The sequence below is a fragment of the Saimiri boliviensis genome, chromosome 11 (genome assembly GCF_048565385.1).
Source record: "Saimiri boliviensis isolate mSaiBol1 chromosome 11, mSaiBol1.pri, whole genome shotgun sequence".
NCBI lineage: Eukaryota > Metazoa > Chordata > Mammalia > Primates > Cebidae > Saimiri > Saimiri boliviensis.
This window is the reverse complement of record NC_133459.1, coordinates 62,220,641-62,248,339: the sequence shown is the minus strand read 5'-3', so window position 1 is coordinate 62,248,339 and position 27,699 is coordinate 62,220,641. Positions and strand designations below refer to the sequence as shown.

At 41.1% G+C, this 27,699-nt stretch overlaps 1 protein-coding gene and 1 pseudogene across 1 annotated transcript in view; one reads left to right on the top strand and one right to left on the bottom strand.

The window, feature by feature from the left end:
- Positions 1-27,699, bottom strand: part of ROR1 (receptor tyrosine kinase like orphan receptor 1) — a 415,703-nt gene that overhangs the window by 282,225 nt on the left and 105,779 nt on the right. The window lies entirely within an intron of this gene.
- Positions 22,185-27,699, top strand: part of LOC104653222 (cofilin-1-like) — a 42,903-nt pseudogene continuing 37,388 nt past the window's right edge.

Below are 27,699 nucleotides of genomic sequence, written 5' to 3'. Positions count from 1 at the left end.
TATTTCTCTTTTGCGCATCTGTATTTTTCCCATACAATAAAATAATAAACTTCTGTTTACTAAAGGAAAATAGTTCCTCCTATAAAAAGGTGCTAGGAATCACAGATCTAAGCTTATGGGACATGAAGGAACCAGCATTTCTGTATCCTATTTCCAATTGTGACCTCATCTTTTGCTTTGCTGCTCCTCATTCATAAACAAAACGCTCTGGCACTTTAAAGGGAGCTTGCTTCGGGGGAAGAAATGTGTGTTTTGCAGTGCAAGACATGAACATGTACCCTATATCCAACAACTCTTGGCTATATGATCTCAGCAAATCTAGCCTTCAGTTTCCATATCTGTAAATTGGGGGAGATAACAGACCTCCAACATGGAGCTGTTCTGAGGAGCAAGTGAGTGTAATGACATAAATCGAAGTATTCTGGAAGCAAGCATGCATTATCTATGCATTAGATAATTTTGTTGTAAAGGAGTAAGAAAGATCAGAAAAGTTTCAGATGCAGAATAATACAGATTTTGGATATGGAAGGATTTTTAGATTCACATATAAGACTGAGGAGCAATAAAGCAGATTTTTATCTAGCTTTGGTATCAGAAGAAAGAGAACTGCCTGAGACCTAAGACTTGCTAGTAACCCCACTTGGACCCTGGAATATATCACTGCCCAGGACTGGAACATGCGTTTTAACCTTTCAAATCCACGGACAGGAAGTGTTTCAAGTTCTAGTTACCTCTTGGTAAGAATTTAATCTGAACTTTGGCAGCTCTGCACACTGCTAGGCACAGAAACTATTATTCCAGTAAACTAAGGCTTAAGAGGGGATTCAAAGGCTCAGTGAATTTTAGAATTAGAAGGGTCTGTAGCTCTAAATTGCACATTTTATACATGAGAAAACCAAAGCCCAGCCACCTACACGGCATGACTTACTCAATGTCACATATCTGGTTTGAGGCAAAGCTATCTTTTTAAATAATAAAATAATAGCTACCACTTAAGTGTAATGTGCCTGGCAAGCAATGAACACTTAGCATAGTTGTCTTTATTTCATCTTTAAAATAATCCCAGGAGGTGGGAATCAATGGCTCCTTTACAGAGAAAGAAACTGAGGCTCAGAAAGCTTAAGCAATTTGCGTGGGGTCACACAACAGAATCACCAGCCGGCTGCTCAAGCCCCGCGCTCATTATTTGCCAGACCCTACCTTCAGGAGCATGGCCAAGTCCCTGTCCAATGTGCTGCTCCCCACAGCGTACTCCTGGGCAAGACATTATAATAACCACTCTCAGTTTAGAATGTCCTAGCCTCTGAGACATGATCGATATTCTACCACCATAAGACCCAGAGTATCTGGGGGCAAAAGCTATGAAGAGAGCTGTCCATAATCTGAGCAGTTTAATATTTTGCCTTTAAAACCATTTTACCTTCTCTTCTCCCAAATCCACCCAACAAACAACAGCTAAATACTCATTTCTGAGGCCATCATTTTGTTTTCCTTTTGGTCTTCCCTGAATTTGATTTTCACAACTTTTCTCTCCTGCCTATGGCTCTGGATAAAGTAATATCGAAGCATTCGCTCTGTTTGGATTTGGGAAACTTAGGACTTTTCTTTTGACACAAAAAAATAATAATAGTAATAAAGTTTCACCCGTAACAAGAGGGTTTTCAGATTTGTACATCTGCCTCAGTGGTGAGCCAAATGGAGAATGGTATTTCAGAACCTTAAAATAAAACAAAAGCACACATGTTCTGTAAAAAGCATTGTTTGACAAGATCAAATTACCCCAAGAGGGGGAATCGATTTCACTAACTGTGTCTCTCTTGCACATCTAAATCTCCCCATGATTCTGGCAGAGAGGGTGGGGGTGAAAGGGGTTAAACCCCACCCAGATGCACCTGGGTAATTACCCTCTGGACACTTACTAAAGAGCAGACTGCAGCGCTTAACCTTGAGCAGGCACAGGAGGGGTTAAGGGAACTGACACAGCTGGATTTGCATTGAAGAAAAATCCATGGAACAGGCCTGAATAGCCACAAGCTGTGCAAGATTCTTGGAAAGGTCATTCACAGACATTCATAAAACGTCTTTTACAAACACACACATACACACACACAAATCTTGATAGCACGTGTGCTTCTAGGGTGAAACCAGATGTTTACAAAATGATCCTTGCTTTCTACAAAAGAGGACACAGGAGGAGAGCTCACTCCTGTAATCAATACCAAAGGGTAGGACTCTGGGTTATCGGGACCTGTATCTATGAGGCTGAGGGCGTGTAAGAACAGGCAGTCGACTCTGAAATGTTCACAGAGGTGGATGGCTTTTCATCTAGTTTGTTTTGGTTAGTGCTCTAGAACAAGGCCTCAAAACAATCCCATTTGCCAAGATCTGTTCTTCCCAGTATTATAAGCACGTTGCATTTCACCTTTGCTTATAAGATGTCCATAGGAAATAACAAGAACACAAAGTATCTAAAAACATTCTAAATAGAACCATTTGATTACATTTAGCTAAGAGTCAGCAATAATTATAATATTCCCTGATCTACAAAGTTCGAATAACCTCAAGTGCATTACTTTGTTTTTATTATTATCAAGTTAAGTAACTAAAAAATCCTGTTAGTTAAGGAATTAAGCTATAAATTATAGCAAATTTTTCTCCTTTTTCTTGAACTCCTGACCTGGTGATCCATCTGCCTCGGCCTCCCAAAGTGCTGGGATTACAGGCGTGCGTTACCGCGCCCGGCCAATTTTCTCCTTTTTCTTATGAGACTATTTGGTTGTCTATAATTTCTGAATCTAGCTCATTTTTTCTAATTTTAAATTACACTCTTATCTGCACCCTCTTCTTCCTAAGGCCAAACCAGAACATCAACAGGATGAGCTTTTCCATGACGGTGCCAGTCTGTTACCACATATGCTTTGCCATGACCCAAACAACAAATCATAGGTATCTTGTGATAGCTTTTTCCATCCTCAACTTGACTAGTGTTTTCGTGTTTTATCTTAAAATCTATATCCATTTCTACATGCTGTATGTCAATTGATACAAACTTGTATACCCTTTGTTTCATTATTATTTGCATTAGAAAGTTGATTAGTTTTCTTCACATACAGAGGAACTTAAAGCATAAGGAAAAAAATTAAAACTTATAATCCCATTGCCTGATTTTTAAAACTTGTTAATATCCTGGGTATATTAAGGTCTGTGGTGAAGCAGAACATTCAAGAATATTTAAAAAGCTAAAAATATTTTAAATACCTTTAAATCCCAGAGTATGCACCTAAAATACCTTTAAAGCCCTGAGTTCATGTCCACATTAATTATAGAATTGAGGAGATGGAAATTGCTTCGAGATTCTTAGTTCAACGGCACTACTGAATCCAGAAGGTTAGATGATTTATCTGCCTGGCCAGTGAGTGGTTCCATCAGACTCCTAATTCTCTGCACTAGGACAAACCCCCCTCCACTACTCTCTTGCCTCTGAAGCAGTATGGCTGAGTGGGTAACCTAAGACAGGGCCCAGAGGGGGCTCCTAGAGACAAAAAGGATAAGGAGCTAAGACACCAGCCTGGATGTGTGATCCCACAAGGAGCCAGTTAAAAAGTAGGTCAAGGCCAGGCACGGTGGCTCACGCCTGTAAGCACTTTGGGAGGCTGAGGGGGGCAGATCACAAGGTCAAGAGATCAAGACCATCCTGGCCAACATGGTGAAACCTCATCTCTACTAAAAATACAAAAATAGTTGGGCAAGGGGAAATGCACCTGTAATCTCAGCTACTCAGGAGGCTGAGGCAGGAGAATCACTTGAACCCAGGAGGCGGAGGTTGCAGTGAGCCAAGATCACGCCACTGCACTCCAGCCTGGTGACAAGAGTGAGACTCCGTCTCAAAAAAAATAAATAAATAAAAAGAGTAGGTGAAGGCATAAGTTGATATGCTAGGGCTGCTATAACAAAGTGCCACAGACTCACACAACAGGAATGTCTCACAATTCTGGAAGCTTGGAGTCTGAGATCAAGATGTCAGCAGGTTGGCTTCCTCTGAAGCTTCTCTCCTTGGCTGTCTTCTGTCTTCTCTTTGCATCTTCACATGGTCTTTCTTCTATGGGGATGAGTTTCCTAATCTTCTCTTCTTACAAGGACAACAGTCAAATAGGATTAGGGCTCACCCTAATGACTTCATTTTAACTTAATCTGTTTAAAGGCCCATCTCCAAATACAGTCTCTTCCTAAGGAACTAGGGGTAGGCCTTCAATACACGAATTTGAAGAGAAGGAGGGAGGGACACACTTCAGTTCGTAACAGGCTGGTTTAAAGTTGCTGTTAGTCTGGTTGAATTTGGAGACTTGGTATTAAATGAATTGGGAAGTCCAGACACAAGCTGGCAAAGGAAAAACTGCCAGGTCTGTGAAGCACAGGGCCCACTTGACTTCCGGGGGAAATCCTGAGGAAAACTGGATGGGACTGTGAGGAAAGGGGGTGGCTATTCCAACTCTGCTAACATCTGGCTATGAGACCTTGAGAAAGACCCCTGTTTATCTGGGCCTCAGTTTCCTCCTCTATAACACAGGCACACAGCGTCAGTTTAAAATAAATCATTAGATGGTCTCTAAATTCTCTAAAAGCCCCATAAGCCACGAAAAGCATGCAACACTCAGATATTATTCCCTGTATCATCGCAATCTTGTCACCCTCTTCCCTAGAGACTTGCATTCTTCAGCTCCACCATGGGGCTCCCCTGAATTGATATATCCCTGACCTGGCCCCACTTCCCTGCCATTCCCTAGTTGTTCTCCTCCTCTATCAATGTCTAGAAAAATCCTTCACTTCCCTGCCATATCCTCCATTCTCAAGACTTTGCTCAAATGTAGCCTCCTTCATAAAACCTTTCCTAAGCAGAGGTCTCTCCCTTGCATTGTTTGGTTCTACCTCTTTTACCGGATGACTGTCATTCTCCCTGGTCTGACCATTATTTCATTTCTTACAACTATCTACGTAGACTGCTGAGTAAAAAAGAGTATGCTACCTGTTGTGTAAGAAAAAAAGGAAATGAGAAAACATATCTATATATAAAGATATATATTACATAACTACATAGATATATATTTATATACCTATATATTTATATAATCTGTACACATTTTGCAAAAGCAAACACAGGAGTTAAAACAGAAACAAATGAGACTGAGCACCTTTGGGCATCAGGTGAGCAGGAATGAGGTGGAAATGATGGAGGGTGGAAGGAGTAGAAGGAAGATGAGAGTAACATGTCTTTGAGTATTTCTTTTTCTAGAGTCCTGACTTTTAAAACGTATGAATGTTCCACCTATAAACAGACAAATAACATCAATTTCTTTCTGTATAGTTTTGACTTGAAAAATATGAAGATTCACATATATACAGACAAACATAAATAAAATCAGTGAAGGTAGGTAAAAAATAAACCGAAAATGGAAGACAAACTAAATAAACGAACCAAACTATATTTCAAATGAATAGCATCATCAAGAGGGAATGGAAGGGAGAAATATCCCTGGTAACCCAACGCCAACTTCAACTACAGAAAATACACTTTAATCTGAACCTGCGTCTGTGAAGATTTAATGAAGAAAAGGCAGCAAGGGTGTGTTCAAAAAAGTTAGCTAAATGCTGTTTAAGTTTATTTCCCAGTTGATAGGACAGAGGTTATTAGACTCCTACCTGATATCCTGCCCCTCTTTTCCCTTATCTTAACAGAACCCTGATCTTATTGGAGACAGCACTTTGCTCCCCTAAAAAAAACTTTTTCCAGCCTCCCTTGGAGCTGAGGGTGGTCATGTGACATGGTTTTGGCACGTGAGAGACTAGGAAGTAACTAGGTAGGGTTTCTGAGCAAGCTTTTGAAAGAGGGCTGATTCAGCTGGTGCCTACACTTTGCCTGCCTCATTCTTCTAACAAAAACATGGACTTGTGGCAGAAGGAGAATCAGCAACCTTATGACTACTGATGAGAAGCACACACTAAGGATAATTGGGGGAAAGAGGAAAGGTGTCTGGGTCCCAGAGACATTATGGGATGGAAATGTCTGTTTCCATGGAAATGTCTAATGCCTATCTCCTCTTTTCATTACATGAGAAAATTAAGAGTTTTGGGAACTCGCCATAACTTATTAAGCCAATACTTTTCAGGTGTCTGAATTCACAGCTGAATGCAGATTGTGAACACACCTGTGGCTGGTGATGCAGCTAGATTTATAATTCACACCTTTTGGCTGGGCACAGTGGGTCATGCCTGTAATTTCAGCACTTTGGGAGGCAGTAGACTTGCTGGAGCCAAGAGTTTGAGACCAGCCTGGGAAACCTGGTGGGTCCTTGTATCTACAGTAAATAATTTATTTAAAAAATAGCTGGGTATGGTAGCATGTGCCTGTGGTCCCAGCTATTCAGGAGGCTGAAATGGGAGGATCACTTAAGCTTGAGAGGTTGAGGCTGCAGCATGTCACGACTGAGCCACTGCCCTCCTGCCTAGGTGACAGAGCAAGACTCTCTCTTTCTCTCAAACAAACAAACAAACAAACAAACAAAATCCTTCCCTTCCCTGCCATATCAGTCTATTATTGCCAACTAGGGTCTGATCAAACAGGCTGGGAAGTTTCCTTGGTTACTGTTAATTCCGCTAATTCACATGAAACTCTGAATTACATTTAAAATGTTGCATATGACAATTCTTCCTTCTTCTCCATTTAATGAACAAAGAATTTGTTAAGGTCAGGGATAAACCCTTTTCCTATTTCTGCAGACTTAGACTGAATACATTCAAAAAAGTCTTGGAAGTCCAACCATTGAAAAGATAACTTAAATATATCATGGTTTGGATGTTTCAATAACATCACCATAAAAAAAGTTCTTTTCTTATTCCTAAGTTCATACTCAACCTTCCTCCACTGTACTGTATTGCAATATTTAGAGTCATGTATCCTTTGTTTATTCTTTATCCATATGTCTTATGATAAAGAAACAGAACACAGCATCTTTGTTTATCTTTCTCACTAGCTTGCTAACTTCTTGAGGGGCAGAGCCTATCTACTTTGTATACTAGCTAGCACAATCTCCATCTAAAGGGAGTTGTATTCATTAATATATGATGGAAAGAAGTATGTATAATCTGTACAGAATAGGTTATGCTGGACCCCCTAGAAAAGCAAAAGACATAATTAAAAGGCTTAACGTTATGCCCTTTCAGAAAAAAAGTAATAATAAAGAGAGATTTTACTCTACAAGCAGGAAAGTATATATCTGCGTGGGGTTCCCCCCACCCCAGATTAAATTCACTCGTAATCAAATTCTGCTCACTGATTTAGGACAAAATCTCTAAAGACATCATTGGAATCTGCAAAGTGAGATTAACTTTTGCTGAGTTCATTTGGCTAGAAATCCCAAAACACATCAAGGAACACTCCAGGCCCTTGAGCACAGTGCTATTCCATTGCTATTACAGCTACAGACATGGAATCCTGACTTAGTGAAAGTGTGTAAACTGGGGATAATGGGGAACCAGACAACTCCCAAAGTCAAGTGTTAAAACTGCTGTGTCATAACCTCTGCACACCTGGAGGCAATCAGTGGTTCAGAAACATTGTCGGCTTAGAGCTCTGCTGGCCATAGAACCTTCAGGAAATAATTCACATGTCAGGTGTGAATCAGTACCATTCCCCAAACCAGGAAGACCCTGTTCTCATAAACCATGTCAGTCTTGTAAACACCAGCACTCACTCAGCACACACGTTTGCTAGCCTACCGTGGGCCAGGCCAGGTCCTGGGAGACAGAGAAGTCATACAGAATGGGTGCCCATTCTGGCTCTGCCACTTCCTAACCGCATAACCCTGCAGGTTACGTAACCCCTCTGGGCCTCAGCATCCTCATCCGTAAAAGAGGGTAGTAATGCTACCACCTCAGAAGCTCATTATGAGGATACATGATTTACTGTTTGTAATGCGCACAGGAGAATAACTGGTCCACAGAGCCATATTAAGTGTTAGTGATTAACATTTGCTGAATGAAGAACAAAACCATAACATGAGGCATCTTCATGATACATTTAAATTTTAAAAAATTACATTTCAAAACAGATATGTACAGTAAGATGTCAAATTAATATATAGTGTACATGAATAGAAAACAGATGAGTGCAAATAAAAATATTAATAGGGGCTTCCACTTAGACATGGAACTGCAGACCATCCGTGTCTTTCTCCACGGTTTTTAATACGTTTTATTGTAAGAAAAATAGTAATACTTATTCATATTAATTACACAGACCTCAATTTCCTAACTCATGGGATGGGAACAGCATTGCATGATCTCTAAGGTACCACACATGCTTCACCTTCTGATACATGGTTACCAGATGCCCGACTAAAGGAAATTAAATCATTAACTTTTCTTTTCTTTTTCTTTGAGATGGAGTCTTGCTCTGTTGTCCAGGCGGGAGTGTAATGGAGCCATCTTGGCTCACTGCAACCTCCACTTCCCAGATTCAAGCGATTCTCCTGCCTTAGCCTCCCAGGTAGCTGGGACTACAGGCACCCACCACCACATCTAACTAATTTTTGTATTTTTAATAGAGACAAGGTTTCACTATGTTGGCCAGGCTGGTCTCAAACTCCTGACCTCAGGTGATGCCTGCTTTGGCACCCCAAAGTGCTGGGATTACAAGAATGAGCCACCATGCCTGGTCAACTTTTCCTTTACATAATGTTAATAACAGCTTTTTAGAAATACCTTTCTTCGAACTAAATCAGAGTCAGTCCGTGGTAAGCATGAAAATTAGTGTAAAAAGTAAACAGACTTGTCTTACAAAGCTAATTCAGCAACACTAGTCTCACTAAATCCTAAATCCCTCAATAGTAACTGGAAACTAGAGGGAGAAATAACACACTGTTTTTAACGGAGAAGAGGGTAAAAAGTCTCCCATATGGTGTGTGTTTGGATATTTAAGTGATTTTTCCCTTCTCTACATTAAGAAGTTCCTCCTTCTCCTTTACCTGGTTTGATATTTAAAACCAAGAGTAACAGTCCATGGTTTTAGCAGTTTTATAGCAGTACCAAAACTGCATTGTCCAATCACACATAAAAATTAGAAGAATGTTATAAAACCCAAGCAAGCAGAAGAGGTATCTACACAGACAGCAAAGAACATTTCCTCTTCTCCTGAGGTGCTGAATTCACTTAGAATTTGGTCATGGAAATACTGCTTAGTTTTCCTGGTGCCAATGTAACCTATATGCCTAAGGGCTGTTTTGAATTCACAAGTACATCTTTGACAGCAGTGCTGCGGCATCGTTGAAAAGAGGCTTAGCTTAAGGCTCGGAGCGATTCAGACTGATGCCAGGCAGCATAAACAAGACACTCAACCTTGCTGAGCCTCAGATCCCTCATCTATAAAATGGGCATATTAATACTGCTTTTGAAGAACTGCTACAAGTTATGCAAGTTCAGGGGATACAAAGGGGAGAATGTTAAAGGCACAAAAGGAAAGAAAAGGCAAAAAATCCCACTGTGTATATGGCAAGGATGCAACTATCAGTGTGTTGGGTATGTGGCTGGGGGACTCCGGCAGGCATCTGGGCACAGTATACTCATGCCTGCATATGTGGCTACAGTCAGTCAAATGACTGAAAAGCGTCTGAATGTGGATTTTGTGGAGAAACTCCGTGAGTTAGGAATGAAAGAGACTGATGAGGAAGGCAAAGAAAAGAGAGTATTCTTAGGCCCTCTGGGACCACCTGTTCCACACCCCAGTTCTGAACTGCGTCTCGGCTGCACAGAACCTGGGCTGAGAAACTGCAGGCTTGAAGGAGCAGGTCCTGTGTGACGGAGAGCTTTGCCCATCCCCGTGCTTCTTGGTGGGTGGCAGGAGTACTTTATGTACTGTTTCCATGGAGACGCACAAACTTTCCAGGAGATTTATTAACTTCATTTCCCCATCAGACAACAGGGAGATATTTTTGTCCTCTATTGGGTGGGCAGATCATAAAGTTACAGAAATTAGGCCAGAAGGACCAAGAGGAGCAGAACCCAAAGAGCAAGGCTCTCTGGGAAGCCTTCCCTGACCTCCTAGGCAGGGGAAAAACTCCCTCTGCATTGAGTATGGCGCCACGCAACTTATCTCTCAGGAACTCCTGTGTTCTCATTCTCTCCTCTTTCCTTTCTTTCCCTCTTTCACTCCATTCCCTGTTCTTTCTCCTGTTCAACTTCTCTTTCATCCTCTCCTTTCCTCTGTCTCTTTTCTACTTTTTCTCTCTTCTTTCCTTTTTCTTTTCTCTCTCTTTGTCTCCTTCCGTCCCTCTTTCTTTCCCTCTTCCTTTGTCTTATCTTTCATTTTCTTTCTCTTCTGTTTCTTTCACCTTTTTTCAATAGGTGTTTCTTAAACACCTACCATCCTGGAACGTGGTATCATGCTTTGCAGACCTTTATTATAGCAAATGGCTTCTTCTTCTTCTTCTTCCTTTATTCTTTCCTTTTTTTAAACCCGTTATCCAAAAAATTTAAACATCTATTATAGTGTCCGATACCCAACAGAAAACCTATTCTTTTATGTCAATTCAGAAACCATCTGTTGACCTTCTGTACTGCTGGGAGCTAGGGATAACAGAATTGAAAACAAATGGCATTTTGTCCATAAGGTAGAGATGACCAGCTGTTCAAAGATTTGTGCACTCCTTTCAAGATGCAAAATTATTGCTGAGATAAGACCAGCAAGGATCTATATTTCTTGCCCCAACTCCTCCAGTTGTCTAAATGTAGTCAGGCAACAGAATGAGCTCTGGCCAAAAAGGTCCTTTTGAAACCCTCCACTCCTTCCCCCTCCTCTGCCTCCTGGCTGCAGATTGACAGTAAGTGAACTAAACAAGCCACAGAAGATGGCAGAACCTCTGTCAGGCTGGGTCCCTGAATGACTGTATGGAGCAGAGTCACCCAATCTACTTCAAGTTGGGCTTTACATGAGCAAGAATTGTGCTTTTATTTTATTAAGCTGGGTTACTAAGGATTATCAGTTATGAGAGCTAGTATTATCCTAACTAATACAATGTGACAGTTCATTTGATAAATATTTATTAAGTACTTCTAGATAGCACATATTGTCTGGGGATATATCAGTGAACAAGTGACAAAGATATCTGCCCTTCTGCTGCTGAGGTCCTGTTGGGTACCTAGCTCCAGAGTAGGTGTTCAAAAAATATTTGTGGAAGACATAGCTTCAAGACTCATTGAGTTTACATTTTACGAAAAAGAATGAAGGAACAAAGAAACAAGGAAACTTTACATGAAAAACAGTAAATACTTTCAGAACATAGCCTCAATTTCACTGAGTGGAAAAGCCTCTCTTCCCTTTTTCCTGTTTATTGAACATGAACACTGCCCTCTGCACCCAATCTCAGACAGGGAGAGGTCTCACGGCAAGGGTTGTCTTATTTGTCTGGGTATTCCCAGGACCTGGCACAATGTAAAGCATTTCATAGGTGCTCAATAAATGTTGACTAAAACACAGTCTTATGCTTTAAAATTTATGTATGCTATATATATATCCTTTGATTTTATCAAAGGTTACATTTTCTAAAATAATATAAAATTTAAAATACAAAAGCAATAAACTTGCCAGAGAGAAAATTTCTATCTAGGGGAAGGGTTGACCAACATCACAGACTGAAAGGGCCAAAGGGCTGTACCAACAGTGAATAAGAGAAATGCAAAATCCTGAGAGCTGGACTAGCCAGGAAAATCTTACAGAAAATAGTGTTAATAATAGCAGCTTGCCTTTTTATGACCTTGTAGAGTTAACAAAGCATTCCCATACCTATTACTTCATTTGACACATTTAATAGTTCTCTGGGGTAGTTATCATTAACCTCAAAGAGATTAAGGGATTTACCCAAGCTCAACAGCTAATAATTAATAGAGAGTCAGAACTTGAACTCTGGTCTTTTTATTCTGCATCTGAAATAAGGCTTCAAGGTGAGATGTGGGTGTGCAAGGCATACTTAAGGGGCTTTGCAGAAAGCAGCCCCGAACACCCCCCAAATGAGAGGCTTAAATGTGTTCATACATGAGTCTACATTTTCAGTGACCTGCTCCCGTCTGCTTGTAAGCAATTTCAGGCTGCCTTCTAAGGAAACGTTAGACTGGTCAGCTTTTCTCCAGTGTCCTGCCAGTCACTTCTGGTGCTTTGCCAACATCACCATCTTACCCTGATTATATTATTGGGAAACAGAATTCGGCTCCTTGATTAGATGAGAAAGGAACTGTTAAATCCAACAGGTGAGTTTAAAATGAAGAAGGTGGAGGAAGCATTCCTTAGTGTCTACCGAGTGTTACTGAAATCTTTCAGAGTAAACAAGGGACCCAGCACACACTCTGGAGAAGGCTTCAGATGGCATGGAGTTCAAAGTTATTGAACACAGATTCTAGAACACTAGAGGGGTCTTTAGTCACATTTCCAGAAATGCCACCAGAATCCATGCAAAGTCCTGACAATCCAGGCATCAAAGACGTCATTTAAAAATTCCACCTGCTATCAAAGGAGCTGTCAAAATAACTTCAGAAAGGGCACATGTGCTATTCATTTGTATATTTTTAAATAATCCAGTAGAAGTCACTGGCTAAATATGATACGATAAGAAATAGATTATATAATAATGGGAGTGGCTGTTTTGGTTAAGGAGGAAGCACGTTGTGAATGAAAGACTCAAGTATGGGTATCCACTCATCTAGGGCACTATAGGTGGAAGCATTCATCTTAGAGGAGGTTGAATATCAGGACCTCTAAGTCCCTGTAGCAACCTGTGAGCACTTTTACTGAACAGAGGGTCTTCAGAACTTAGAGGGGTCATAGCTCTAATCTCACAGATGCCAATTCCAAGACACCTCTGGACATTATTTTCTGAGCACAAAACAGTATCAAATCAAATAAAAACAGTAAGAATGAAATTTTTCATGAAAAGAAAAAATTCTAAAGTTTTTCAAAAATTACCAAAAGAAGAACAGGTCCATTTAATAGCTGGTAAATGTCAGTGATCTCAAGTCTGAGACTTGGTTCCTTCATGGGAAAATGAGAGGGAGAAGAGATTAACAGAGCACCTCCAAATTTACTAACAGCCCAAACAGCCTGTGATTCAATGACTTCAAGAAAGGCTAATGATATGCCAGGTACCTAATCAAGATGTGTGAATATCAATTCTCGGTCTTCATCTTTTCTATCTGGGAGACTAAACAGCCAAAACCTCACCCTGACTTCACGCTACCTCCACTTCAAATTCCAGCTTAGTCAACAAAGGTCATCCTCTTTCTCAGGTCTAACCATCTCCTTCATGAGACCAAGATACATGGTTCATTTTCTTAAGTGAGTATGAGCGTTTACGCAGGGTTTCAAGTCCAGCAATGCAGCCAAACTAAAGACAATACTATATCCCACTGTCTAACAGAGACAATGAAGAAAAATGCAGATAGCTATTATTTGTATTTCTAAATCTGAGTAATAGTCCTGTGTTCAAAGAAGAACAAGAATATATTACAAGAATGCAACATGCTATTAAATTGTCCAGTAATCTTTATCAGCCAACTATCATGCCATTAAATGCCATCTCTATCTTTAGAGGTTACAAGATTGTATCTAAAAAGCTTGATAAACTTTCCTAAGTCCTGATCCAATCACATACTTAAATAAAACAGAAGTATGCCATAAGACTTTGTCCATGTCATGTGTCATCCAAATATATTTTATAAAGAGCATTCTAAGATCTAAAAGCTCCTGTAATCCATGTCCAGGAGTTTTTCTAGAGTGAGAGAAAACATGCACTGTAGGATTTCTCACACCTCTGCCAAAGATTTGAAGGTCTTTAGTCTACCTGGCAAAATAAAGTACACTTAAGATGCATCACTCTTGCCAGAGAAAGGGTTTTGACCTTTTGGCCAAGCAGATTCCAACCTAATGGCCAACTCAGATGAAAACCAGTGTTTATTCTAACAATTTGTAAAATATTTGTAACTACCATTTCTGTCTTTCTCATTTTGCCAACTCACTACCCAGTGCCCAGAAGGAGGAATTATGTGCAGGGCAGTGGTTCTGGTGTATAAACAATAAAGAATCAAATCCTTTTTGCTCTTCCTTCCTTATATTTCTCTTACCCACCTATCCCAAAAACCTCCCCTGTGCTATAGGAGCCCCATTCTGAACATGATCAGAATAAACATCAGCTTCACCAAAATCAAGTGCACAAATGTAAGGTGTGTATGGTGTATGAAGACGATGGGAGGCTATATTTGTATGTATGTAGGAATGGATTAATGAATGAGGGGCTTTTGCAGAGATCAGTGCAATGGCATTTAATATCATCATCGAATTGCTTTATCTTATAAACTTTTAGAATATAGTAGTTTCCCCCTTTATCTGTAGGGTGTTTCCCATGGTTTCAGTTACCCAAGGTCCACCATGGTCCGAAAATATGAAATGGAAAATTCCAGAAATAATCCGTAAGTTTAAAATTATATACCATTCTCAATAACATAATGAAATCCAGGGCCATCCTGCTCCATCCTGCCCAGATTGTGAGTCACCCCTTTGTCCAGCGTATCCCTACTGCCTACACCAAGAGTCCTGGAACATATTCCCAGGACACAGATAAAGGTGAACCACTGTACATCTCTTGAACTAGTTTGTATAGCACCATCCAGAGATTACTGATACTTTTGATATCATTAATTTATGAAAAGACAGCTGCTTCCTTTGTTTCTTAGAAACACGAAAGCCTGTAAATGTAGCAAAGGCAACCAGGAAGAAAAAAAAAAAGAGTTCATATGTCCATGCCCAATCAGTAAACAACAAAATTAAGAAGACCACAAAGACCTTTTAATCTGGACATCATGAAGAATACACTTGAAATAATATCACCAAAAATCAGCCTCTTTTCTATTCATCTGGCATATTAGCAATCACAGCAAACAAGTAAATAACTGTCTTCAAGGCCAAATGCAATGCATTCTTCCCCTACCCCCCACCCCTTGCCTTTTTTCCCAGTCTCCATCTCTGCCCTCATAGGAGTGAGGTTTTCTCCTGACTGCTGCTCCTCTCCCACACAGTGTAAGCAGAGCTGGAGAAACAGGGCCCTGAGCAGGGGACTCTGAGCAGCGAGCCTCTGACATCACTGGGTGGCAGGAAGTACCACAGAAGTCTGAGGTTTCATGCCTCACTGCCCTCTCAATACAAAAATCCTCCCAGTGACACTGTGCCCAGAAGATGTTTACTGCCTAAGCACACAGTCAATCTCCCCTTGAAGAAACATGCTTCCCACTGTAGATGGTGTCCACCACTCTACCGCACCCTCTGGGGCTGACACCATAGAAAAGAACTCATCTTTAAATCTGCCGTTTTGCTTTTCGCTTTCTTCTGCCAGTTGATCCTTGGCAAAGCTACTTGATAAATCCAAAAACATCAGTTTCACTGGCCGCTGAAGGGCCTGTGCTTTTGGGAAACGAGGCTTGCCATAAAGCTAGTCTTTGCAACGGCAGCTGCTGGTCTCTCCCATATTGCCCTTCTAGGTTCTGTCTCTAGAAATCACAGACAGCATAGCTAGAAGGGCATCAAGTCCTGCTCTTTCCACTCTGCAGATGAGAAAGCCTAAGGTTAGAGAAATCTGGCAACTTGTCCAAGTTTACGGGCTTATTAGTGGTGGCAGAGCTTAGCCACACGCAGGACTGCTGTCCAATACAGACTTCTATAAGCATGGGTTTTGCAGTAAGAAAAAAAATACTGGATTTCAGTCCTAGAGTGGCTAATCACTGGTTAGTGACCTAGGGCAAGTAACGTTTATCTATCTGCCTTCTCAGGCTTTCAAATCTGTAAAATAGACAATAAATATACAATAAACGTAGCTACAGCTCACTATATGGATTTAAAGCAACTGTGATGCTTTAAAGTGTTTATGGGAATATGATTTGTGCTTTTTGTACAAATCATACTTTATAAACCACATTCAAGTCTCTTTAATGTGCTTAAAGACCCATGAGACCTCTGGGTCAGATAGATTCTTACTCATCTTTTCAGATCCAATTTGCTAGTATCTCCTTCAAAATCTCCCAGATGCAATGAGGTGCCCAGCTCCCCTGCACATATCTATCTGTGCGCTATAGCATAGCTGTTCCTTGTACCTTTTCCCCTATTCAACTGTGAGGTTCAAGGAAATGGACTGTGTCTAAGTCACAGTCCATTAATTTTTGCATTTCCAGCACCTAGCACTATTCATGGCCCATTAGAAGTGAATTAATGAATGCTTATTGAATTAAAGTAGAAGGAATAAAATCACTGTGATAGGGACAAACTAAAGGCAAATATACCTTCCTCCTTTGACTTGCTGAATTAGAGTTCTCCAGTGAAACAGAACCAAGAAGATATATATATGTAGAAATTTATTATGGGGGTTGGCTCATACAATCATGGAGGCTGAGCAGTCCCACCATAATGCCATCTCTAAAAGCCAAGTGAGAGAACCGGGAAAGTCGGTGGTATAATGCAGTCTGAGTCCAAAGGTCTAAGAACCAGGAGTAGGGAGTACTGGTGTAAGTCCCAGAATCCAAAGGCCCAGGAACTAGGATCTTTGATGCCCATGGACAGAAGAAGTATCCTAGCTCAAAGTGACATCAAATTTGCCCATCTTACATCTTTCTGTTCTACTGGGCCCTCAGCAGATTGGATGATGCCTTCCTGATGCACGAATATCTGAGGGCAGATATTCTGTACTCAGTCTACTGATTCAAATGCTAATTTATTCTGGAAACCCTCACAGACACACCCAGAAATAACGCTTTACCAGTTATCTGGGCATCCCTTAGCCCAGTCAAGTGACACCTAAAATTAACCATCACACTTGCAAGTCCTGAATGACATTCCTAGGCAACCTCTCACACCTGGAAGTCTTCCCCTGAGGTGCATTTCTAGGCAGCAGACCTCCAGCAGCCCTAAGTGCCTCAGACTAAGGAGTCCTCACCACCACCCTGTAGTCACAAGGCATGAAATAATATTTCTGAAGTATTTTCACATCTCTCTTTGACAGTCTCTAGGGTATTTCCAATTTACCACAACAAAAAGAGAAAGACCTTTATTTTGCTATTTCTTTTAACAACAGGGCCCTAATGAGGCAAAGAGATGGAAATAATAATATAACCAATCAGGCACAGGAGATTTTCTTAACAAACTAGAACTTATAACTGCTGCAAATCTCAAGAACACTGAGGGAATCCGCATTTTGTGTATTTGATTAACAAAAGTAGTTTGATACGTGACATTCCCATACCTGACTCATGATAAGCCCATGTGACATGTCACAGATATTTCTCTAAGGGTCATGATGAACACCAGGCAGAAAAATGTAATTTTAAAACATTATTAGTCATGGCAATGAGAATAAGAAGAACTAACCATTTTTTAGTTCCTTGTAAAACACTATAGTTTGGGGGACAAATGATACAACATTTGGATTTGGAACAGTCCTAGAAAAACATTCCAGTTGCTAAGACTACAGAAGGAAGAGAAACAAAAATCAGTTATGGCCTGCTTTCTTGTTCCAAAATGGACCAGGCTGTCTCTCACCTTTTATGCCTTTGTGAATGATTTCTTCTACCTGACATTCCTCTACCACCATCCCAAACTTTCATTTCCCTTCCTTGCTGCTTCTTTTAGCAAACTCCTCCTCATCCTTCTAGATGCATCATCACCCCTGAGAAAGCTTTCAGCACTCCCTAACCAGAGTAAATTACTCTTTGCTGCATGATCCCTCACATATCAAAGTTGTAACCATCTTTCTCTTTGTTGAATCTCCCGTTGAACTATGAGCTCTCTGAGGGCAGAAAATTAGTCTTTTTCATCTTTTTTTCCCTAATATCTATTATGGAATTTTACACCTATTACTTTTAGCACAGGACAGGTGTAAAATAAATGTTAAGTGAATGAATGAGTAGGATGAATAACAAATTCCCTTAACCTAGGCAGGACAGATTAGCAAATTCATAAGAAAAAGGAGTTGGTAAACAGGATTAGAAAGGTGACATTTCCCCATTTCTATGAAATAGTCCAAGATATCCAAAGAAAAGAGTTTGAGAAGTATGTGAAACTTTTATTATTTGCTTGGTATGGACATTAAAAGGCAGATAAATGTTTACATTTTTAATGGGCCAGCTAGAGACCATATGATCTTCCCAAATTCTTTCCCTAAAATGAAATTCCCTTAAGTAGGTCATGACAGGAATATTTATCTCAGTGGTCGGGTCCTCTTGCAGTGGAGGCAACTACAAAAATGCCCTTTTCTGGATGTGGTAAGCCAGGGTGGCTTGGGATGGTATAGGAAAACACCATCTATACACCAACCACCTAGAATCTTACAAATAACTAGACTTTCACATGGTTTATTAGTAACCTCCTTGGATCTCAAAATAGTTTTAAATAAGATTGGATTCCACATTTACCCTAGAAGGGGAAAGCAAAATCTTTCCTTCAGGGTAGTTTCATTCACCCACAGTTGCAATACTACTGGTATACTCCACTATCTGAATGCTTTTTAAAAGCCAATGATAAACTACCAAGTGATACAGGAAGCTATAAGCAGAAGTCCCTTAAATATTGAACTTCTCTAACGCATTTTAAACGAATTGAATTTGCAAATCTTTGGTTTATGCCCAGCTCTTCAGGGACATGCTAACCATACAAGGGTAGGTATCTGTGAGCAAACAGCTAACTGGGGCCACCCTAAGAAACACGCTAGAACACCCAAGGCCAGGGCTGCATGTGCTTCGTTCTTCCGGGACTCTCCGCCTTGGGCATTCATTCTGGAAAGCACACAGGCAGTGTAGTTCACCAGATCAGTGGTCAAATCCCAGCCTGCTCACTTCCTAGGTAGATGACTTACGGAATCTCTCTGAGGATGCATTTCTCAGCAGTAAAATGAGGCTAATTATGCCTATGGTAAGCAGCCTTTGAGCTAACCCCAGTGTTCCCACCTTCTGGCTTTCCCAGCTCGGGGCTTTCACATCCTTATGCAGTTCTCTCCCATATTTTACCATGGTCAAACTCTATGACTAATAGTATATGGTAGAAGGGATGGTATGTCACTTCTGTAAATTAGATTATAAAAGACTGTGATTTCCACCTTGGGCTCACTAGGAATGCCATGTCCTAATCAGCCTTATGGATACAGCTGACAGCATCTCACAAATCACTCAGTGAAGCTGCACATGAATTCTTGATCCTTAGAAACTATACGAGATAATGAACTTTTACTGGTTTAACCTGCTAAATGTGGGGGTTACTGGTTATGCAGCAATAGATAACTAATACAATGCCTCTAATGCATTACATGTTGAAATAATATGTCAAATGATGAGCATATGCATGGCACATATTAGGAGCTCAAATGATAGCTATAAAAATTTAAATTATATCACTATTTAGTTTTATTGTTGTTTATATTTATAAATAATATTATTTTATTATACACTCATCATAATGCCTTTCTGGCAAGGAAACTAGTAAAGGAAGCATCAGACTTTTTTTTTTTTTTGGAGACATGGTCTTGCTCTGTCACCTACGCTGGAGTGCAGTGGTACCATTATAGCTCATTCCAGTCTTGATCTCCTGGGCTCAAGCGATCCTCCTGTCTCAGCCTCCCAAGTATCTGGGACCACAGGCACATGCTACCATGCCTGGCTAATTTTTAATGTTTTTTTTTTTTTGTAGGAATAGGATCTCCCTATGTTGTCCAGGCTGGTCTCAAACTCCTGGGCTCAAGCCATCCTTCCACCTCATCTTCCCAAAGTGCCAGGATTACAGATGTGGGCCATTGTGCCCAGCGGGGCATCAGTCTTATTGACAGATTTTTTTCATGTTTCCTGTTAGCAGCACAAGGCTTAAACTTAGTACCCACAGTTCTAATTTGCAGATACCCACTGATGTTAAGCATTCTGAAAACTAGACTTTTTTCTATTTAAAAGGTAATGAAACAGAAAAAAAGGAAGACTGTGCTCTCTGACCAATAGATACTGCTTTTAAAATAATAATGACCTCTGCTTAGCTGCTACCTAAGTTCACAAGAGTCCATGCCTCATTGACCTGCTCTGGGTTAAAGCCCTGGGCTCGAAGGCTCCTAATTTGAATTATGACTGACTGAGCTGTGGCCCTAAGCAAGTTACTTCTCCCTTCTTAAAGCTCTGGTTTTGCCATGTGTTAAAATAGCAAAAATGGTACATATCTCAAGGTGTCACTTTGAAGATTAAATATGATAATGAAGTAAAATGTTCAGAAGAATGAAGTGGTCAATAAAGGTATGCAACTATTATTATCATTTTCTGCTATGTGGTAGGAATTATTATTATTATTATTATTATTATTATTATTTGAGACAGTCTCACTCCGGCACCCAGGCTGGAGGGCAATGGCGTGATCTCGGCTCACTGCAACCTCCGCCTCCCAGGTACAAGCAATTCTTCTGCCTCAGCCTCCTGAGTAGCTAGGATTACAGGCGCCCACCACCCCACCTGGCTACTTGGTTTTTGTATTTTTAGTAGAGACGGGGTTTCACCATGTTGGTGAGGCTGGTCTCGAACTCGAACTCGTGACCTCGTGATCCACCTGCCTCGGCCTCCCGAAGTGTTGGGATTACAGGCGTGAGCCACTGCACCCGGCCCGGTAGGAATTATTATTATACTTGTTTTAGAGATCAGGTCACCAAGGCCCATCATCATCAAAGATTTGCTCCAGTTAAGGGGTAAAGCTGCTCCTAACTACAGCCTTCTGATTTTTTTAAAAACAGTCCCATATGAACTGTAATCCTTTTTGGATTTACATAGGTTGCAGTGAATATATGCTTTTTAAAATTGCCCTGTGTATAAACTATGGTGATAGAAGCCAGAAAGTGACTGTCTTTGGGTAGAGGTGCGGGAGTAGGGATGGGAGGCCGGGGTGGGGGACAACTGACTAGAAAGGGCCAAAAAGGAACTTTCTGGAATGATGCAAATGTTCTATAACTTGCTTTAGGTAGTGGTTTCACGAGTGGACATGACTGTTCAAACTGACAGAACCAAACACATAATTCATCTATGTTAATCATACCTCAACTAAAAGAATAAAGTCAACAAAAATACAAAAAAAATTACCTCATGTATTCAAAATAAGTGTTAGCCCCTGTCATAATTTCAAGCCCACTCTCCTCTTTTTTCTTCAGACATTGGAAGGAAGGATAGCAACTCAGGGTGAACAGGATAGCCTGCTACATCCCCAGCGCCCCATCCCCAAACTCAAAACAGGAAATGGGCAAAGGAAGGTGAGCTCCTAAAAGGACCCTCAGACAACCACCCCTCTCTCCCTCAAAGGTGGTCTGTACCCACTTTCCACAGACATGCCCCAAGCCACCGACATGGACCGTTGTTTGGCGTGCCCAGGTGGCGGGAGACACAAGGTCTCCTGGGCCGTCGATCCTGCACCTCGAACAAACAGGAAATTCATTTGGGAGGAGGATAGAGTGTGGAAGAGTGAGGATCCTTCCAGCCCACTTAATTCAGAGCAGCAAAACATCATATATCCTGGTAACTGCCATAATTCAAAGTTGCTCAAACTTCAACTCCCATTCCCATCCCACCTGCCTGGCAGAAAAATCCACAGCCCGTCTCGGGGTGAGCTGAGGGTTCTGATTGAGGCTGGATTTGTGCCAGTGTGGAGGTGGGTGGTTGAGTATGGAGAGTTTTCTTTCCTAATATTTTAAATAAAAGCCTCTATGGAAGAAGAGAGAAATATGAGCCCTAGCAGAAAAACTTTTCTTTGCTAAATCTAAGGGAAAATCCTGCAGCAGCCAACCTTCAACATTCTGAAGGAGAAGATCAGAGACCTTTGCAACCTCGGTTAGTAAGTGCCAGGAACTGAGTGAGGAGATTGGGTGATCAGCTAGGTTGACTCACCAGCCATGTGACCACTTCTTGCCAAATCCTTGCCTCAGCAGAATTATAAATTACTGGGTGCCACAGACCTTCCCAGATCCCTGGCAAGTAGCAAAAACCATGTGTGTAAAATCCATAATGTCAGGGCCCAAGAACAAGAATGTTTGTGCTAAGAAGGGACCTTAGGAACCATACACGGCAACTACCTCATTTTCCAAAAAAGAATGCAGCCCGTAATGAAATGGTCTAACACAGGGGTCCCCAACTCCCGGGGCTGCAGACTGGTACTAGTCCATGGCTTGTTAGGAACTGGGTTGCACAGCAAGAGGTGAGTGGTGGGTGAGTGAGCGAAGCTTCATCCTATTTACAGCCACGCCCCATTGCTCGCATCACCTCCTGAGCTCCACCTCCTGTCAGATCAGCTAGCGATAGCATTAGATTCCCATAGGAGTACAGACACTATTGTGAACTGCGCATGTGAAGGATCTAGGTTGCGGCTCCTTATGAGAATCTAACGTCTGATAATCTGACACTGTCTCCTGTCACTCCCAGATGGGACCAAATAGTTGTGGAAAAACAAGCTCAAGGCTCCCACTGACTCTACATTACAGTGAGTTGTAGAATTATTTCATTATATATTACAATGTAATAATAATAGAAAGTGCACAATAAATGTCATGTGCTTGAATCATCCCTAAACCATCCCCGCACCCCTGTCTGTTGAAGAACTGCCTTGCATGAAACTGGTCCATGGTGCCAAAAAGGTTGGGGACCACTGATATCACACATATAAGGGTTCATGTTCAGAGGAATCAATCTGCTTGGTTGAATTGATTCTACACCCAAGGGCATCTCTGGGTATCTAATCTTGGGAGAAAAATGCTTTCAGGAAGCAAACAATTAGATAAGAGATGCTAAAGAGGCGAAGAGAGAAAACTGGAACCAGATGACAACATCGTAAGATACTGGTCTCTCTCCTCTTTCCCAAAAGAGAAACCTCGTTGCTGTACCTCTTCAGGGCACAGGTGTCTGCGGGTACACTTCTCCCCACTTCTGGAAGGAAGCTCCTTTAGAACAAAAGCCATACCCAGAAACGACCACTCTCCCCCAAAGCCTCAAATACTGCCATACCTCACTGTTCATTCAACTGAACAATACTCACCCCTCTGTAGCCCCAACTTAGACAAAACCATGAAGGAAAAAAGAAATACCAGGCTTCAGGCTTCCTTCTTCCCCAAATTCCTTCGCACCAATTGCTTCCAGACTGTACCCGTCCATTTCCACCCATGTGCCTGGTTTCCCTAGAAGGAGCCCCAAGCAAAACCAGCATCTTTCACTGGAAACTATGCTGACATTTCTAAATCTTTGGTCCCCATTGAAACATAGGGATCTGTCTCATTGCTCAGCATACTACTCAAATACAGCTTTTGAAAATAATAATAGCTACTATATGCTTTTTTTCTATATACCAATATACTTTTAAAGTGCTTTCCATGCATTAACTCAATGAACTCCTGCAATAAATCTAGGAGATAAGTATTATCAATTTTTCCACTTTTTTAGAGTGGAAATCAGAGGCACAAAGAGAGTAAGCAACTTGGCCCATGTTACTCAGCAGGTGGAGCAGCAAAGCTTGGAGTCACATGAAGGCGGTCTGGTTCCAGAGCTTATCTCCTGGGTCACTATGCTATTTTATATCTCCAGGTTACCTTAGTGACTTTCCTGACTCTCCTCAAAAATAAAATAAAATAAAATAAAATAAAATAAAATAAAATAAAATAATCGCCAAAACCAAAACACAAGTCAGGCACTTTCCCCTCTTTTCCCATAGAAGGGAAAGAGTAGTGTTCTATTCTTACCTCCATTTACCAGCATTTCCCACATTGAGTCAATTTGTATAATCCCCTGTCTCCTCCCCATAGTCTACGAGTTGCTTGCTGAGACACATTCTATTCATCTCTGTCACAGATCAACAAATATTTGTTGAATTTCTGAATAAATAAATATATTCATTTAAAAAGGGGAAATGCTTTAACCTAAGAGAGAAAAAGGATCCCTGGTTTGGGAATGAAAAGGCTGAGGCTGCAGTCCCTGTCACCAACTAGCTGTGTGACCTTGAGCAACTTACTTCACCTCTCTGGTCCTTAGTTGCCTTATTGCCAAAATGAAGGTGTCGGACTCGATGACCTCTGAGTTCCCTTTCAGCTGTGGTATCTTAGGATCTGGCACTGGAGCAGGCCAGTGAGAGAAGAGACTTGATGCAAACTGGTCTTCATGTGTCCCTCACATCATACCCACAGGTGCAGGCACCATCAGTCTGATTTTACTGAGAGTCATCTGAAACAGCAGGCGGGAACACTAACTAGGAAGGTGGGGTGGCAGACTGCAACCAAGCCCACTGGCACCACCCTCCACGTGAAAATCACCCGAGAGGGGACATCAAAGGGGTACAAAGAGTCCAACTGCTTTCTGGGGGCTGCTGGCCACTGGTGTGAAAAGAATGAGACCAGCCACTCTGTCTGCACCAAAGCCACTGAAATGCCTGTAAATCAGGAAGGGATTACTTCACTTGAGTAAAACCTATGATGTTCCTTTCACTGCTTTTTCCCCTACTATCATTACCCAGTCAAGCATGCTGGGCAATGTAAACAGGTGATTAACAGGCAGGTTTTGGAAGAAACCAGGAGTAGGAGCTGGATCTCTGCTCAGGGCATGCACTATCTTCTTCCTCCCCTCCCCTCCTCTGAGCAGGAACCCATTCAGCCATATGGCCGCCCATGCCTCTGGAGGAAGATTTCTCCTAGGGGTGAGGGAAGGAGTATGGTGATGGTGGGAACCTCCTTTATTCAGCAACAACGAGATGAACCTGGCATGAGAAATCAGACTCAACTCAAGCTGGCAAAACATCTGACGGGTGCTGGTGGCCAGAGACAACAACATGGGTTATGGAGAGTCACAAATGGCAGAGGATGCCAATCAGCAAAAGGATTCCCTGTGTTTTCTGGCCTTTTCTCTGAGGCCAGCTCATTTCACCCAGTCATAACACAGGTTTTAACAAAAGCTCAGAGCTGGGAAATGAGGCTTTTGTGTCTTGTCCTCCAGGTTATGGGTATTTTTATTGGAAGGTGCCTTGTTTCCTGGGCAAATATTTTATGGGGTGTCTTTGAGTGAGTGGCCCAGAAAACAGAGGAAGGAGATGTTAAAAATAAATAAATAAAAAGAGAGAGAGAGAGGACTTTTAAGACTACAAAAAGAAAAGTCCAGATGAGGGACAGAAAGACTCCACTGTCATCACAGCAAGTCAAAGAGCCTGCCCCAACAAGACTTACAACTTAAAGGTTGGGCTCAAATTTATAGATGTTCTTTTCCGGGCTTCAAAGACAGTGCAGTGTAGAGATTTTTTTTTCCTCTAGAATGAAAAAAAACCTAAGAGTTGGAAAAGCCTTTGAGCTCAAACAATATCTAATCTATAAATCCCTCTACAATCTTTCCAGCAAGTGTTAACCATTCTCTGCATCCTCACTTCCAGGAGAGGAAGCTTATTATTTGCCCTTTCCACTTCAGAGATGCTCCCATCATTGGAGGTTTCATCAAGAACCTGGGCTGAAATTTGCTTTCCAGGAATGTCTACCCATTTTTCATCACTCCATACAACATAAACATAAGTGTTAGGCTACCAATTATCTTCAAAACATCTGAAGACAGTCCTTATGTTTTTCTGGGTATAGTAACCCTAAAATCATCAACCAAAAGATCTTCCAGGCTTGGATGTTTTCCTCTGGACTCATGCCAGCTAATTTTTACCTTCAAATCTTCACCAAAATGAACACAACTTTTGTAGTCAGCCCATGACTGAAAGGGACAAGATGATCAGGGCTCTTAGAACTCTCCATTTCCATCAGCACTGTTTTCTCAGTGTGGACATGTCACATTGTGGACCAGTGACATTTGTAACCATAATCTGACTCTTGTCACACATATTATTGCCAGGCTAAATATTCCTCCATCCTGCTCTTGTACAATTGGTTGTTTGAGCCAGAGTATGGAATTTATATTTTCCCCGGTAAATATCCTCTGGTGTGGAATCATTCAAGCTGTTTGAGACATCTGGTTTCAGATTAAGTCATCCACAGGTTCACAAACCTTCCAAACATTGTGTCTTCGATTAATTTGATCAAAATGCATGTCATCTTTGTCTAACCAAGCCATCAGTATTGAGGTTGAACAGAATAGGCCAGAGGCCAGAGCTCTAAAGGGTGCCTGCCACCAGTGTATTCTTTTCAGATTAATATTTTTCAAGGATCAGTATTTTTTAATGCTGTCTCACAGTCCTCCATGGCCTCCTGGGCTTGACACCCAAATCCTTCAGTGAGATCTGGTCTTGGCAAAGTTTCCTGGTACAAAGAACAATTTGCCTTTCATAACACATCCTACTATTCCTTGCCTCCATGTCCAGCTTTGCTTCTTTGCCTGAAATGCACCTCTCTTTTTTATTCACCAGGGGATCTCCTACTAATTTTCAGGTCTCAGCTCAAAGTTGCAACTGTCTATTATCTGCTCCATGTGCAGAATTAGGTGTTCAGAGTACCCTGTATGATCCTCTCCTATAGTACCTAACATATGGAGCTGCAACTGCCTGCCTGTCTCTCAGAAGACTAGGCAGAGAAAATGGGTGGTACATCTGCCATTATCCCCTACCTACCCTCAAGGAAGAGTGTTCTAATCAATCACTATGTCCAGACAAATCCTCAGAATTCTTCCCAACACAATCCTCCAGGCAGCCACTACCAATCAGTAGATTAGATCTGACACTTAAGTTGAAACTCTATGCTATTTTATACTATTTTATATTTCCTTAAGGGCAGATGCCATGCCTCATTCACCTTTGTATCAGTAGGCCTAGCAAAATGTCTGTCATAAAATTAACTCAATAAATGTCTGGTGAATGAATGACTTTGTTTACCAGAGAACTAGTATTTTAAAAATAAATTTGTTTACCAGAGAGCTAGCATTTAAAAAATAGGTTTTCCCATGCTCATATAAGATCTCTATATACAAAATAATTCTGGTAGTGTCAAGAGGTAGTCTTTTGCACTAATTGTGATTAATATTCAAGAATAATAATTGACTACTGCTTAAGAATGTTCTCCACCTGATTCTGAGCAGAGCTTCCTGAAAAGCTTGGCCTGATTGGTCTGGTGTCCATAGCCCTCATGTGATACATATCCATGCAGGGCCTCAGTGGCCTGGAAGCAATTTGACTGCTTTCCCAGCTTTCTATATCCTAAATCTCTATTAGCTGATAGCAATTTTAGGAGGTCTGAATACCAGGGTTGAAAATGGGTCTGCCAAAGTTTTATCTATATTAAAAAAAAGTGTATATCATGAAGACTGTTTTCCCATGGAACACTCTTCAGAGACAGTGCCTTAACCAAAAAGAGAAATTCCTAAAGAAACTCATTTATTATCACACTCTAGTGTTGATAAAGATAGCCTCTGGGATGAGTCCAGAGGCAGCTGTGCTCATGTAAACGTTAAATAAGGGCCAGCAGCATCACCGACCATTATTAATTATTTAGTAATTAGCCATTCTTTGTGTATCTCTGCCTATGGACAGAATATTTTAGGTCTTAGATTTAATCTAGTCTCCAACATTCTTCTTACAGTGTCACAGTGTACACAGAACATAACTCATAAATTAGGAGGATAAGAAAATTAAGATAGAGCAGTCTCCTTCATTTTCATAAGTAA